The sequence below is a fragment of the Onychostoma macrolepis genome, chromosome 20 (assembly GCF_012432095.1).
Source record: "Onychostoma macrolepis isolate SWU-2019 chromosome 20, ASM1243209v1, whole genome shotgun sequence".
In the NCBI taxonomy this organism is placed as follows: domain Eukaryota; kingdom Metazoa; phylum Chordata; class Actinopteri; order Cypriniformes; family Cyprinidae; genus Onychostoma; species Onychostoma macrolepis.
The window spans coordinates 9,518,909-9,534,158 of record NC_081174.1 but is presented as its reverse complement, the minus strand read 5'-3'; positions in this window follow the sequence as shown (position 1 = coordinate 9,534,158).

Here is a 15,250-nt window from a genome sequence, read left to right as displayed (position 1 = left end):
AACAAGAAGTTGAGAAACCTCAAAAATCTGCTGAAGTTTGTTGCCTTAAAATTTTAAGTTGGCTCAACTTTTTTTTTTACAGTGTAAAACTAGCTAACGTTAAAGTTAGTGAGTCCATGCCAACTTACAAACCTAAATAGCGGACTGTTCTCGCGTCTTGTACAGTGTAGGTCAAAAACACATAAACGAAGGTCTACATTTCAGTGCCTCTCCATATTAAACTGGTTAAATGTACATTAATTTAATCGTACCCTGTGATACATGAACAGTGTTGATCCTGCATGTTGTCATCCGCGATCGTGATGACCGACCGTAATATGAGACTTCTCCCGCTTGCATTGTGATCTGTAAACCCTTCGTATTTATTTTTTTATATTTTATAAATCCCTCCATGGAATATTTCATTCCCATTTGGTGGCCTTCCCAGTCAACACGTGAGATCAGGCGATGATCACAGTGATATCACACCATTCTTATACGGTGATCCTCACAGTGTGAGTAATATGTGAGCTCATTGTGAACCCAAAATGTTGAGCAGGTTGAGAGGAGGCAGTTCAAATATCGGTCGCTGGGGGACATTCTACTTTCTCAACACTATTACAGAGATATCACAGTGCTCTCACATGATGAGCTCATGAGTGCACACCCAGCTAACAGATTTCTGTTATAAGAACCTTTATTTTGATGGTCCCTTTAACACATTCTATTGACTATAAGTAATGTTGCACCTGATGATATACTACTGGAGAGATGGCGCCGGTGTGGAGTTTGGCAAGCCGTCGCCTGGTGTCTGTGTTATCTCTATTGAGTATTTTTGTCTTGTTTGTCTGCACGTCTGCTCAAAAAGTTACTACAGTGCTTGCTTATGATCGCTCGTTTCTCCTTAATCGACGATGGACCGTAGAGACTGTTTCTGATTCAAACCACGGAGGGTACAAGATTCCTGATCCCCCGTTCCTGTCTATGTTGCCATCTGAATTACGTCGCTTACCGGACTGTGAATATCATCAGAGGAAGAAACGCTATAGAAGACGGGGAACACGCGGTGGTGTGTTGGTTTGCGTGAGGAGGTACCTCCGCGCGTCGTCGCTTGGAGGCCTGAGTCATACGGACTCTTGGAGTCTGGTTTCTAGCTGTGACCATGGCTGGATCTCGTATTCGTCGTCCCTCAAGTGCGGTGCCGTGTCTGTTTATCTGGAGCAACTAGGATCGGTGCTCTCGTCAAGGAGTACTTCTCTAAGTCTACGGGTCTGTAGACGAGGAGTAAATCCCCGCAACCTTCGTTCATTGGATTATTCCCCGTCGTTGGAGCATCAACAACATAATTCTACAACATATCAATCCACTCATCAGGAAATGGTCTCCACTGAAGTAAGGATGGGGCTGCTAAACGTAAGATCGATTTCAAACAAGACATTTGCAATTAATGAACAAATTGTATCTAATGAGTTGGACTTCCTGTTTATGACTGAGACGTGGCTAAAGGCTGGTGAACTTGGTCCACTCTTTGAAGTTTGTCCCAAAGATTATAACTTTTTTAACACGACAAGGTCAGTCGGTCGTGGTGGGGGCTTAGCTACTATCTTTAGAAATAATTTAAAATGCCGTCTACTCCCCTCAGAATCGTTTTCTAGCTTTGAAGTTCAGTTATTTAAGATGGATGGCTGTAATCCACTATTATGTATACTTGTTTATAGACCCCCCAAGTACAATAAGGATTTTATAAGTGAGTTCTCAGATTTCTTATCCTCTGTGGTGCCCAATGCAGATAGGCTCTTGATATTGGGCGATTTTAACATTTATGTTTGCTGCCCCTTGAAGCCTATGGTTAAAGAGTTTTTACAAATTATTGACACCTTCAATCTCATACAATCTGTTGTTGGTCCTACTCGTAACCAAGGGCACACACTTGATTTAATTTTATCTTATGGCCTTTTAGTTAGTGATGTAGGTATTGAAGAATCTTTTTTGTCTGATCATAAGTCTATTACTTTTAACACAGCTGTCCCTAGTCCTGTACTACACCGTGCCTCGGCATACCGGTGTACTCGCTTTTTTAACTCATCCACATCTAAACAATTTTCAGATGCTTATATTACTTCTCCTATAACTTATGAATTAGAGTCTAACTGTCTTGGAGGTAATCCTGACGAACTGGTTAATAAGTTTAATGGACTATGTTCAAATATACTTGATGTTGTTGCCCCTTTTAAATTGAAAAAATCTAGAAGTCGTGTTTATCCCTGGTTTAATGATGAAACAAGGGTGATTTAACAGAAATGGAGAAAAGCGGAAAGGAAGTGGAAGATGGATAAATTCACTATCAAAAAACTGTTAAGATTGCAAAGGCAAATTATTTTTCTGATCTCATTGCTAAAAATGCTCATAGTCCAAAAATATTATTTAATACCATTAATAGTGTGTTAAATCCGATGTCTAATTTATATCCAGATCCGTCTCCTATGGCCTGTGAAAACTTTCTTAAGTTTTTTACTGAAAAGATAGATGATATAAGATCATGTATTGTTCCCTGCTCTCTGGACCTTCCTCAGTCCACATCAATTTCTACATATTTATCTGAATTTACTCCAGTGTCTCATAGTTACTTGGTGCAAATTTTTTAATTTTGCTGGATCTTAGCGCAGCATTCGACACTCTCGATCATGGCATTCTTTTAAATCGCTTACAGCAAATCGGGATTCAAGGTTGTGTTTTAAGTTGGTTTGTATCCTATTTAAAGGATCGAACCTTCTCGGTAGAGACTGGCAAATATTCTTCATCTTGTGCACCGGTTTTGTATGGGGTTCCACAGGGCTCAAATTTGGGTCCTGTTCTATTTTCTTTGTACATGCTCCCTCTGTATGCTATATTTAGGAAGCACAATGTCTCATACCATTGTTACACAGATGATACTCAGTGTTATGTTCCCTTGCACCCAAAGGATGTCTCCAGTCTACAGTGTTTATTTGATTGTCTGAGAGATGTTAAACAATGGATGTCTGCCAACTTCCTCCAGTTAAATGAGTCTAAGACTGAGGTCCTACTCTTTGGCTCCCCTGCTTCTACAAAGGTTGTGGTCAGTATAATGGGGCCTCTATCTGGTAATCTTCATTCACATGTCAGAAACTTAGGCGTTACTTTTGACTCTGCTTTGACTTTTGATAAACAGATCAATACTGTGGTTAGAAGTTGTTTTTATGAGCTAAAGAATATTGCAAAGATGAAGTCATTCTTAACATTAAGAGACATGGAGTCAGTGATACATGCTTTTATCTCATCCAGATTAGATTATTGTAATGGATTGTACTTGGGTATTTCACAGTCCCTACTGTCACGTCTTCAACTTGTTCAAAATGCTGCTGCTAGATTGTTAACTGGAACAAGAAAGAGGGAACATATTTCACCAGTGCTGATCTCTCTTCACTAGCTCCCAGTTAAATATCGTATCCATTTTAAAACATTGCTGTTTGTATACAAAGGTTTGCATGGACTGGCTCCGTCATATATCTCCGATCTCCTGTTTTACTGTAATGCTTCCAGGGAACTTCGATCAACCAGTACTCTTCAGTTGACTGTTCCAAGGACACGCCTGAAATTGAAAGGTGACCGTGCCTTTTCAGTGGCTGCCCCACAGCTTTGGAACAATTTGCCATTTTATATAAGATCTGCTCCAACATACGCTGATTTTAAGTCTCTTCTTAAAACGTACTTATTTACTGTTGCATATGGTCTCAAGTAAGCTCAGTGGTGTAACTGTAGTGTTTTATCTGTTGCTGTGTTTTGTTTATTCTTGTATTTTGGTATATGTTTTAATTTTGTACAGCACTTTGGCCAACAGCTGTTGTTTTTAAATGTGCTTTATAAATAAATCTGACTGACTGACTGACTGACCTACATTTCTACTGACTCTCATTAGAGTGTTAGTAGTGTATTAGTTGACTGGTAGGGTTAGGGTTAGATTAAGTTGACGCGTTCTTGCAAAGTTACATATAGTCAGTAGAATATCTGTTGGGAGACCAACACAATAAGGAGTTAGTAGATATGAAGCAGACAGTCTACTAATACTCTTATGAGAGTTTGTTGACATGTAGTTGCAACATTACTTAGTGTCAACAGAATGTTCAAAAGGGACCATCAAAATAAAGTGTTACCGAACCTTCTCCAAACATTCAACTGACTTCCAGACACAGCCTTCGATGAAATCAACTGAAATAAAAGAAGACATTAAATCTCTCATGATCTCAGCAGAGAATGATTAAACAACTCCACAAACAGCAGCTCCACTCATTACTAACCAGTTACGTGCTTCCCGCACGTGCTTCGTCCCCTAATGAGAATGATGACGATGATGAATCTGCACCTACAGCTGAACGCAGGGAGGACGCGATTTCTGCAAATCGCACGACGAGATTGCTGCACTTTAAAGTCGATCTTCCACCGTGTTTTTATGGAGACGGTAGGGATAAAGACAGTTTTTCCTTATGGAAAGCCCGTTTAGAGCTTGCGGTTAAGGCCTGTGCTGTGCTCATTTGGCTGCCATTTTGCCTACAAAGTTGAGTGGAGATGCTTTAGCTTACTGGCTCTCTCTGTCTCCTGACATACAACAGAACTATGACCTGTGTGTTGCTGCATTAAATTATGTTTTTGGGAGGAAACAATTTTTGCTGCATTTTCAAACTTTTGTGAACGCCCGACCACGCATGCCCAAAGAACCTTTGGAAGTATTTGCAGCTGAGATCACAAGACTGGTTTTGGAAGCATTTCCAAATTATGGGCAGTCTGCCATTGCCATGGAAAGATTTAGACGGTTCGTAGCTGGTCTTGACCCTGTTCTCCAAGCAAAATGTCATGAACACGGCGCTACTAGCCTAGAGGAAGACTTAGCCATTGCTTGTAAGTGGGAACGGGCACAAGAAGTTCTCAGACTAGCACCGCTACCTCCTCTCAGTCAAAAGACTGGCCTGTCACCGAATTCATCTACGACCTTACCCAGTGAATCGCTTTCAGCTATGGTGTCCACACAGACCACAGCACCTGGGGACATTTCTTCTGACGTCATGACTGCAGTAAAGCAATTGACTGCTGATGTGAAGGCTCTCAGGATGGAAGTGAGTCAAATGAAGAGGCAACATGCGTCCTCCAGACAGAGAGACTACTCACCGAACGCGGTAGAGACAAGTATCGTTACTCTCCACACTCATCTCCTAGGAGATATCCATTGTCACCTGCATCATCTCCACTTCGTCCAGATGAGCCTTACTCCTTTATCCACCACGACGGTGACAGACGTCGGGGCTCTCAAGATCGTCACGTGAGCCTATCTCCACATCATCGGGATCGTCACATCAGCCCACCACCACATCATCGGGATCGTCACATCAGCCTACCTCCACTTCATCGAGATCGTCACGCCAGCTTGTCTCCACATTATGCTGCTCAACATGCCAGCCGCACTTCTCTTCGTCGTAACTAACATGTCAGCTCGACCTCACCTCACCGTGATCGTTATGAACGTCCAACCTCTGATCATCGAGATCATCGCTTTCATCAGGCTTCTCATCAGGATCGTCAAATGACAGAATGGCCCTCTAGCAGGTTCTCTGGCGAGAGATACGGCACGCGATTTTCTACTGACCATCTACCCTCGTCTGGTGATCATCATGTCAGTTTCGTTGATGAGGATGTTGCTCATCCAGGAAACAGCTGGTAGCAGGTACTATGGGCCAGGTATCTGCTGAGTCTGTGAGTGGGCCCAAACAAACTGAACTGGTAATTCCTGTCAGTCCCACACCTTATGTTTTTGCTATCATTGAGAACATTGCCATACAAGCATTTGTAGACACAGGTTCAGAAATATCTTTGATCAGCGAAACACTGAGAATGTCAATTCCTTCTCTCACAAAAAAGCCTATTCAGAAATCCTTCCTCTTGGCAAAATCTGTGACTGGTGACTATCTTGACACTCTGGGTATGTTGCCTATTACTATTAGGCTAGGTGAGGAAGTGTTTTCACATGATGTTCAGGTGGTTAGAAATGCTACACAGCCAGTTATTCTTGGGTGGGATTTTCTGAGCAAACATCACGCTGCAATTGACCTCAGAGAGAATCATTTAAAATTGTGGAACTGGACTGTTCCTCTCTTGTGTTCACAAGAAAGAGTCCCTCTTAGGAGTAGTGCTGTGACTTTAGAGCCCGTTCTGATCCCTGCCAGGTCACAGATGAACATGTTGGCGAAAATTCAGGCCAATATCGGGGAAAAAGAGTTCACATGCAATTATGTTGGACTTCTAGACCCTGAAATTCAGTCAGTACCTGGTCTTTTTGTAGCACGTACAGTAACCTCTGTAAAAGCAGGTGTGACTTGTGTTCGGGCCATGAATCCAACGAATGAGGATTGCCATGTTCCCGGTGGCACAAGGCTAGGTGAGTTTCATTCCTTAGTCACTCAGCCAGGTGAAGAATTCACAATGCTGGAACCCACAGTAGCTCAGATACAGACTCAAATGGAGCCCTGTCCAAAACCCAAAGTAGACCTCAGTCAGTCTGCACTGAACGGAGAAGAACAGACTCAGCTAGAGTCTCTGATTTCCAAGTACTCAGATGTTTTCAGTGCAGATGATTATGACTATGGGCGTACCGATTTAGTCAAGCATTCCATCCGTACAGGGGATGCACAGCCAGTTAGGCAGAGGGCTTACAGAACATTGCCACACATTCGAGCTGAGATAGACAGGCAAGTCCAGCAGCTCCTTTCCCATGATGTAATTGAGGAAAGTAGTAGTCCCTGGTCTTCCCCTGTCGTCTTAGTGAAGAAGACTGCATTGATTTCAGAAAGCTTAATGCAGTCACCGTAAAAGACTCGTACCCCTTACCTCGAGCCTCAGAGGCTTTAGATAGCTTGGCAGGTGCATGTTGGTTTAGCACAATGGATTTGTCCAGTGGATACTGGCAATTTGAGCTAGACCCCAATGATAGGGAGAAAACTGCGTTCAATACAGGTAGTGCCTTATATCAATTCAAGGCTATGCCGATGGGTCTTACGAATGCCCCTCCAACTTTCCAACGACTGATGGAGCTGGTGCTTCGTGGACTTCATTGGAAGGTGTGTCTTGTTTACCTTGATGATGTATTGGTGTTCAGTCAGACTTTCAGTGAACATCTTAACAGTCTTGAGGAGGTTTTCAGTCGTTTCCGTTCAGCAGGTCTAAAATTGAAGGTTAACAAATGTCATTTTGCTCGCAGTGAAGTGTCCTACTTGGGTCATGTTGTATCCAGCCAGGGTCTGCTCCCAGATGAAAAGAACCTAGACAAGGTCCTGGCCTACTCCTAGGACCGTCACAGAGGTGAGAGCATTTGTTGGTCTGTGCTCCTATTATAGGAGATTTGTCAGGAATTTTGCTGTAGTAGCTGCACCCCTTCATGCTCTGACCCAGAAAGGTGCTGTCTTCAACTGGTCGAGTGAATGTGAGGAGGCTTTTAGGTCACTGAAGTAGGGGTCGACCGATATGTGTTTTTCAGGGCCGATGCCGATACCGATTATTACAGACCAAGTGGACCGATAACCGATATATTATGTCTGATGTAAAAATGAATATTAAAGTCAAAATTAAGAATAACAAGGGCTCTGACAAAAACTGCCTTCCCTGGTGTTGATTGCACTTCTTACTCTTGTCATCCTCCATGCATCCATCTACAATAAGGGTAATATAAAGAGAGAGTTAAAAGTGGGGCCACTGTATGCTTCATTATTAAGCCTATGAATACTGTACTACAGCTAAACAGCTTGGGGAAATGTAAGTATTTGGCTTCAATAATTTACATGTTAGAAATGTATGTGTAATAGCATAACCTCTCATAATTATAATATAATAAGTGTAAATAATTTAATTGTCTTCATAGCTCCATTGTAGAAGTTGTGAAGAAGACTGTAACTATTTTAATTAAACTATAACACTAATAGCCTGTTATAGGCACACTTGGTTCAATAGCCTATTGAAATGTCAAAATTTATGTTGTCCTAATTTTGGCCTTTGTGACAGTCTCTTAATCTTAGCCTATGTGACAGTAATTTCGATTAGTTTTAATTTACAGTGCAGTGCAAATGAATCCATAAAACATTAATTTCAGTTATCTTTTAATCAAATGAGAGTTAAACTCGATTTTGTGGCAAACAAATCTGTTTACCATTAAAATTAAAACATGGAAGAAATAGCGTATTGTGTGATTATTCTTTTAAACAAAAGTTGTTGTTGTTGTAGTAGTAGTAGTAGTAGTAGTAGTAGATAAACCGAACTTTTATTTTGACGGGTTGCCATGAGGACCTCTTATGTGATATGACGATCGTTTTACTCAAATGAAACGGTCAAATGCTCATGAAGTAACTCTCAGAGCAGTTCTGGGGATGTTGTTCATGTATTTATGTCCTCATTTAGTGAGAAGGCAGATGCTGAAAACACCGCATGACGTCGCGCACTTCAGTGTGTGTGTGTGTATAATCAAAACCGCGTCTGTGCCATTCACATATACAGAGAATTCATATTTAAATAAGTCTTTTTGCAGCTTAGTATTTACAGATACTAGTCCATAGCGCGAGTCAATTTAACTGACCTACTTTTGATTAATTCATCCAAACTTTGACGAACTCCGTGCGCAGTAAATTCCCTTTATATGACTGGCTTCCGCGATTCCATCTGCGTTTTCCCATCACGGAAACCATAAATAGATAATATTGAGGTGTTTTGCAACTTCAGTGTAGTGGATTGTGATTTATTGCAACTTGAGCAAGGTCTGCTGCTGCCTTTGAGAGACAACTGATGCGTGATAATCACTGAAACTGTAGCAAGCCCTTTCAGTGTGAGAGTGCCTTAGTCTTCCACATTGATTGGTCTGAATCGTGACTCCCAACAAATCAGATGCGCGGTGGGCGGAGACTGCTCGAGGCCACAGAGTGGTGAGTTCTGACAGGCTGCATCAGAGCCAAATACCGCGTTTACCGACCAACCGATACCGATAATCATAAAAATTTGTAATATCGGCGCCGATAATCGGCCAGGCCGATAATCGGTCGACCCCTACACTGAAGCATGCCCTCTCTAGTCCTCCCATTGTAGCTCACCCTATATTTACGTTGCCTTTTCTGCTATACACTGATGCTTCCCATGATTGTGTAGGTTCGGTGCTTGCTCAGATGCAGGAGGGGAAGGAACGCGTAATTGCTTATGCCAGTCACGCTCTCACTCCATCAGAAAAGAAATGGTCAACGTATGACCGTGAACTTTGGGCTGTGGTGTGGTCCGTTCGACATTTCAGACATTTCTTGTCAGGGGCCCCATTCAAGATTATAACCGACCACAAACCATTGTTGAATCTAAAAAAAGCAGCAGTTGATAATGATCCGACTGGTAGAAGGGCAGTGCAGTGTCTAATTTCAGGTCATACCACTGCTAAAACAGTCTCCTTTTCTTCTGAAGTGCCACTGGTTGGTGGGGTTGTTCCTGACATGATGCCGATACTGTCAGTTGATTTGGCTGAATTACAAGCTCAGCAACAGGCTGACTTTTGTCTTAGTACTGTTGTGGACTGGAAAGAGAATGGTAATCAAAGACCCTCCAAGAGGGTATATTGTGTCGCAGAGTGAAACCTTCTCCTCATAGCCTACCTGGTTACCAAGTAGTCTTGCCTGAGGTACTCATTCCAACAGCTCTTAAGTGTTTTCATGGGGAGAAGTTTAGTGGTCATTTGAGTGCTGAGCGTACTTTGTTGAGAGCCAGGAAAGTATGCTATTGGCCTTACATGTCCCGTGATATCCAGAAATTCTGTGCTGAATGTGTATCCTGTCAGTCCTGTGCTTCTACCACTCCTCATGAAAGGGCCCCGTTACAGTCAATTCATGCAGAAAGACCATTCCACAGAATTGCTGCTGACATCACTGAGCTACCTGTTACTTCGCTTGGGAATAGGTATGTTTTAGTTGTGATGGATTATTTTACCTGTTTTGTCAATCTATACCCTTTGAAAGATCAGCGTGCAACAACTGTAGCACAGTGCATTTTTGAGGATTACATTAAGCAGCACGGGGTCCCTGAGATAATCCATACGGACCAAGGTAGGCAGTTTGAGTCAGATTTGATTAAACATTTGTGCAGTCAACTGGGCATTGAGAAAACCCGTACCTCACCCTACCACGCCCAGTGTGATGGGATGGTCGAAAGACTGAATCGAACGTTGAAAGACCAACTTGCCAAGTACATTTGTGAAAGTGGGGGTGAATAGGATAAATATCTCCCTCAAGTGGAACTGGCCTATAACTCCAGTGTTCATTCTAGTACTGGGTTTTCTCCTTTTTTTCTTGCACATGGCAGGGAACCATGCCTACCTGCCGAAATCCTTCTGAACTTTAGTCCTGCTGTCACTTCTTGTACGCCAGGCACCCCTGCAGACTATGCTCATGATGTGACTACACGTTTGTTGTATGCTTTCAAAGATGCTGCTGTGCGGTCCACTGCTGCTAAACTTAATCAGAAACGGCAGTATGACAAAAAGACATTTTTCCACCCACATAAACCTGGTGAGTTTGTGTTTCTGGATGACCCGGCTCAAAAGCAGAATAAACTGGCTCCTAAATGGAAAGGGCATACAATTATACTACTACTATACAATTCTGAGGAGAATGGACAAAGATGACATTCCGGGTGTAACTTATGAGATTACAGATCCAAGAAATCCACAGTCAAGAAGGTGGGTGGTTCATCATAATCGCCTAAAACCTTACAAGGGTCCTCAGAAGGATTTGCCTGCCACTTCCCCTCCGGGCTCGGAGCTTCCTGTGATCAGTAGTGCTGAGGCTCCTTCTGTAGTTCCTCTTACTGCGTTGTCAGGTGCTTTACCCTTTCGACCTTCTACACCACCGTATGTGCCTAACCAAACTGTAAAACCGACAACTACTAATGCAAGGACTGAATGTTCAAATCCAATTGCTGAACCTGACATTGTACCAAGTCTCAGTGTTCCCCCTGTCGCTTCTATGGCCCCGGGCAGGGACGTATTGCCTTTAGCAGATGCACCTCAGCTAACCCGTAGTGGCCGTGTGGTTAAGCAACCTGAAAAGTTTAAAGATTTTGTTTGTTAATGAGTTATGTGCATATTGGTTGTCTGTACATGCACATATCAAGTTTTCAAGGGGTGTTGTGTTATAGGAGTGTGATACAGTATATAAACAATGTGTTCTAAGGTTGTTTAGGGATTAATTTGGTATATTGCAATATTATGCACAAATTGGAATGCAGTACTGCACTTATGCAATGTTGTTGTTGCTGTGTGAATAAGTGGAAGTCATTCAGTATTATTTTGAGAAACGAGGACGTTTCTTTAAGCAGGGGAAGACTGTAACCTTATGTTGAATTCATTGTTTTATTTCACTTTTGTCAATTCATGGTTTAAAGAAAAAAAAAAGAAATGTTGATGAATCGGTTCAGAAAGGTTTTTCATGCATTTTCATATGTTTCATGCAAAGGCTTATACATGTTTGTTAGAAAGATATTTCAGGTGCCTGCCCCTTTAAGACAGAGCGCGCTTGGGAAAAAAAAAAAGACAAGAAGCTCAAGCGAGTCGTATGCGGGTGTTAGGCTGTTCATGCTGTTAAACCAATGCTTCTGATTAAAGAAACAAACTTGAATTATCACCCTGGTAACCCGTGTTTTATTTATGTTTTATTTATGTTAGGAATATGTTATGTTATGTTTATTAATGTCCACGCAGAAGAGACTGGAGCATATACAGCAGAAAATAAGGGTTACAGTAACAACAAAATCATCACCTATCAGTATGCAGTCTTTGTGAAGTGTTATTAATCTGAACGTTTTAGTTATAACAGCTTTTTGATTATACAGTATAGGATCAAACAGTGTAATAATTTATGAATGATTTTAAAAGCATAAGTCACAAACATTTTGAACTATGGTGTCATTTAAAAACAAAGAGATACATCAAGAATCGGTGTATGAATCTCAGCAATGGTGACAATCAAAAGCTTCATGCTGCAATGCATGCTGGGTATCTAGTCTCTGTGAAGTGAGTGCACTTTGACCTTACATTGTGACCATAGTATGAGCTCACAGTGAGGGCGCTGTGAGGTTACACTTTTAGCTCACTGTTACCTCACATTATGACCTCATCACGAGTATCCTGGGAGATCATGGTGACATCACTGTGAGATCAAATTGTTGACTGGGTTGTGTGTCCAAAATTGTGCAAAAACATCGTGGGACAAGGTTTTCACACTGTAGCTGTCATTGAAAGACAGTGAGCAACTACATTTGTTTGTCCGAGGGAGCAACAGTAACTAAGTGGGGCGGGGCTTACCGATAGGTCAATTGTGACCGGTGGGATAATGTGTACACTAAATTAACATATTTCTGCAGTCATCAAAATTTTTATATATCTCAGCTATATCTCTGTTTCATCACATTCTAGGGTTACTATTATGCATGAAAAACCCAGTACAAACAACACTGATAGAAATACTGAGATAAAAGACAAAAATTACAACCATCAACGTATTTCAAAAGTGTTACTTTATTGTAACATAAATCATAAAATTGTTATATTAGTGCTACCAGTATAACATCATCAATATTTTAATTGATGACAAAACTTAATTTGTAACATCTGAACTTTTAATTTAGTGCAATATTCACTGTAAATTTGTCATTGCAACATTTTAGTGCAACCTTAACTTATAGCTGCAATTGGATTTATATGTATACCTAAATGTACTGTATTATCTCACCGGTCACTATTGTTGCTATCATCATGTTTAGCCTACTTATTCTATGACCACTCTCCAAAGAACTGAATAATTGTGAATTCATATAATAATGCTAGACACCTTAAAGATAACATAATGTACCAAAACTCTTTATGTTAACATACTTTACTAGCCTTTTGTTTAGGAGCTTTGATGCAGCCATCATCTTCTCATGGTGCAAACAGGAAATAAACTGCTCTGGTCATGTGACAGCACTGTCCATGCGACACTGTACATATTTAATTGAGACCCTTTATTTATTTTTTCCATATTAACTGGAAATGCACTACCAGTCTGTAGCATTTTTAGAGCTTTATAAATGAAAACATTTAGTCACTATTGTGACTGGTGGGGTTGAATGGGTTAAGATGGAGATATCATTGGAATCACTTTCAGACGAACAATAAAAGCTGATGAACAATAAAAACATTGACATCCAAGCAGAGTCCATCCGACTTCAGTAATTTCAAGCATTCTGAGCAGCAGATTAAAAATGGGAGCGCGCGCTTAATGTAAACGCACTTACCATGCAAATGTACTTACTTTGGTATTTGCATTAGTGAGGGTTTGTATGTCATGTCTAAGAGCAAAGTTTTTTTTTTTTTTTTTTAGGAAGATTGAGTTGTTTTGAGTGGAGAGCTTCATTTTGACCTGAATATAGGAAGTTTGGGGAATTTAGTTAATAGTTAGCCTATGTTTTTGTTTAGATTTTCACAAAAAAAAAAAGAGGCATAATCAAGAAATGTGTTTAAGCATTTGAGAAAAACTGTAATAAAATGTTTTCACAAATCTATTTCCCACAATGTATTTCTTAATGTGTAAAACTTTTTAAATCAGCACACTGAATCAACTTTCAAATTATTATAACAATGCATAATCGTTATTAGTCAACATTTTGCCATAGGCTATTCAACCTTAGAATAGTACTCAGTACCTCTAGGAGGAATAAATAATAACAAATTATATCTTAATTTCACTGTTTTGTTTTGTTTGCTTGTTTTCTCTCAACATTGTAAACTCGGTTATCTGTCTGGTTTTGTGTCTCCCTCCCAGTTCAGTGACGTGAGCATCAAAAACTCGTAAATATTTTCATTAGTTTTTTGAAGATGTGTTTCGAAAGTTGGGTTTGGAAAGACTTGAGTTTTTACTTTTGTCTAAGCGTAGGCTATCCCTTTATCTGTTTGCTTATGCAATCTAACATGTGTGTATGTGTGTGTGCCCCTGAGCGTATTGACAGGGATTTACTAAGAATAGTTGTGAAACGTGTCCGGCAGCTTTACTAAATACCGGTTTAGACGAGTTTAAAATAGAATTATAATATTGTTATAATAATTTCTGTAATATCTATAAAAAGACATTATATTCAAAAACTGAATTCCAAACCATAAACTCTGAATCAACTGCGATGTACAACCCAACACACATAGTCTACAACGAGTCCACTAGCCTACTAGTCTCGGATATGATACTTGAAGCTCAACAGAGTTTGACGGAACATGTCAGAACATGCTTGATGCTAATATAGGCCTATGAAAATATGTGGACCAGTGAGGTTGCAGAGTGAGTGGGGCTACCCAGCGTGATGCAACAGAAAATGATTCAGTAGAGTCACGAACTGATACATTTTTTTTTTTTTTTTAAATCACTTGTTTGTGTGTTGAATGTTCCTAAAATTTGATCGTCTGTAAAAAGTCACAAATTATTGTAACAAATGTTTTTAGCAACCTAAAATGTCTTACTCATTTAATGTAATACCTTGGTCTTGCATTATATTTTCTGTAATTTAATAAATTCCCACAGCAACTTCTTCAGACTTCAGACCTGCTATATGCTTATATAGCCTATAAACTCATAATTTTGCTTATTACTTATTTCTCTGCATGTGTAACCTAAATATACACTCATAATTGCTCTCTTTATAGGATATTTTTCTGTGATGCACATCTGGTCATATGACTACAGCAGACTCACGCCTAGATGTTTGCATATTCTTCAGATACAACGTTTTCATTATAATTGATATGTTTATCTCTTTCTTTGAAAGTTATAGGGAATTATAGAGTCTGATGCAACAGCAGCCTCTGTGTAAATGTCTAGACTCTGTGTGTAGTTCCACATAATTCTCTGGTGAACAACAGGAGATTCCTCAGCATGACGTCACAATCATGCATGGCGTAGTATTACAGTGGCACATTCACACAGGAAAACAACAAATAGGGAACGTACTTTCACTTTCACTGTTGAAATAGCTGGCTAGAAGCAAAGGGCATGTATGTGCAAGACTGATATGAGAGTACAATGGGAGGGGGAAGGAGACATGCACATGCTAGTTAGTCAGACAATAACTACGGGGAGAAAAAGGGAAAATGAGAAATTGCTTACCTGAGAAACAAAACTTAAGGCTTGTTTTCATAGAATGTATTGAGTATGTAACACTCTACAGA